The sequence below is a fragment of the Psammomys obesus genome, unplaced genomic scaffold (genome assembly GCF_907164565.1).
Source record: "Psammomys obesus unplaced genomic scaffold, mPsaObe1.curated_primary_1811, whole genome shotgun sequence".
Classification (NCBI taxonomy): domain Eukaryota; kingdom Metazoa; phylum Chordata; class Mammalia; order Rodentia; family Muridae; genus Psammomys; species Psammomys obesus.
The window spans coordinates 1123458-1125630 of NW_026592403.1; the positions used below are offsets into that span (position 1 = coordinate 1123458).

Genomic DNA, 2173 nt, shown 5'->3' on the forward strand with positions numbered 1-2173 from the left:
GTCATTCTCATAGATTATAAGCTCAATATTCCAATTGTGTATATTTAATGACTACACTGCTGATCACTTATTTCCAAATGGTATTTAGAGATAATAAGGTCTATTCTTTGCAGTGTGCTGTGGAATTTGCTTTTCCAAAATGAAGGGTGCAAACAATTCTGTTCATGTTACCAGGTTCGGTAAATCTCATAGCATATCCCTTTAAAAAAAAAAAATCTATGTCAATTGGCTTTTATTCACAGCCTTGAAAAGCCTATAGTTTTAGGAAACTAAAGTAACATTCTTAATTTTCTGGATGTCAAAAGAGGATATTGGCCCCCTGGAACTGAATTTATACAGGGTTATGATCTACCATGTGGGTACTAAGGAGCCAAACTGGGGTTTCTGCAAGAGCAGCTAGTTGTTTTAAACTATGAGTCATCTCTCCAGCTCCCGAGGCTTTTCTTTAGGGTAGGTATCTGTCTACCAGTTTCTGTTCAATAACTATTAGCTTCTGTAGTAGAATGTCCCATTAGAACTCTTATGTGTTCCTAGTGTGAAAACACTGGGACTTTCTGATCCAAATGTTAAAAACACCTTCATAGTTGAGCAATGGAAGGCATCCACAGTGAATACATGTTATACAGTTCCACTTGGAAAATTCAAAGCAGGTGGAACCTATGTTAGTTATTCTGTTACTATGAAAACAAAATACCTTAAAACAACTAAATATAGTAAGATGAAGAGAAAGAATGGTGGAATTTTATGATCCTTGCTCAGTAGCCATCCTAGTCTTCTCTGTATCTTTCCAATTTCAGTATATGTGCTGACTAAGTGAACACAAAGGTGGAATTCTGTATGCCACTCCTCTTCAGAAAGAAGTCTGCTTGTCTGTACTCATTCATAGTAGCTCTCACACAGACTTTTTCAATGTCCTTTTTTTTTCTGAGATAGCTCTAGCCCTCCACATCAGATAGTTCCTGGAGGGATGTAGAGTTGACTCCAGAAGACATTCGAGAGGTGTATTATTAGAGATGCCCATAGAGCTGATTAAGTTAAGAGTGTAAAGGGCAGCAGTGGGACCTGAAAGGACATCATTGATTTTATAAACCTGATGCACAGCTAACCAGGGGAATAAGATTGAGCTCCCTGATAGTATTCTGTGTTCTCCACTCTGTAAAGAAACTAGCTAAAGAGATGTTAGGCTGGTTTCTTCAGGGTGTTTAACCCACTACTTTCTTGTACCACTGCTCATCTGAATAAATCACAATTCAAAATTTAAACATCTGTCTCTTCTTTTTGTTTGCGGTGACAAATGGAATAAACATTAGTTTTTTTTTTCCCCATTACTAATGAAAAAGAGATTCATCTTTGCTGTAAGGCCTATTGTTTTAGATGTTTCTGTCACTAATCTTAGGATCCATTGTTTTTGAGTCCCTAGTATGGAGAATATTATGGCAAAGGACATGGTGAAACAAAGTTGTTTACTTCATGTTCACTAGTAAGTAAAGAAGTAAAAAAGAAGGGTCCAAAAACAAGATAAAGCCTTCAAGACATATTAAATGACTCACTTTATCCAAACTGCTGTGCTTATGCCCTATTTTCCATGACATCTCAATAATGGCATCAGAATTTTAAGCTGCCAGTGTGTTAATCTACTGGCCATATACGGGTTCCCTATTGAAAGCACCACCAGCTAGAAACAAAATATTATATCCATTACCATGTGGTAAAAACATATTTAAACCAACACAGACTTCAATCTTCTCAGGCAGACATCGGAACAGTGTTTGTCAAAGGTGGTAAGAGATGCTCTCTAAATTGGAACTGGTCTTAGAGAAGGTTGTAAGGATGCTTTCAGTTTCTCATTCCTTGATTATTAATAGCCATGAATATATCCTTTGACAAAGATCATGGAAATGTACCTAAGGATTACAATCTTTGCTGCATGTGTGTTATAGCTATGATACTTTAAAGTTTATAGAGACAACCATATTTACTTGAAAATAAACAGCTTAAAAAGTCCTCTATCTTGTTCCATCCCCAAATGCACACAAAACTAACAGAACGCCACCTGCTAGGAGCCTGAAGCAGACAAAAGGACCATCTGCCAATCTTTCTATACTCAAATCACTCTACTCTTTCCTCCATCTTTTGTGCCCCAAACAGAAGGAACACCCGTCTTCCTACTGTG

At 37.1% G+C, this 2173-nt stretch overlaps 1 non-coding gene across 1 annotated transcript; it reads right to left on the reverse strand.

The window, feature by feature from the left end:
* Positions 1 to 714: 714 nt before the first annotated feature.
* LOC129681310 (U6 spliceosomal RNA) lies at positions 715 to 821 on the reverse strand. Its single transcript, XR_008720830.1, has one exon. It is a non-coding gene; the product is annotated as a U6 spliceosomal RNA (small nuclear RNA).
* Positions 822 to 2173: the final 1352 nt, after the last annotated feature.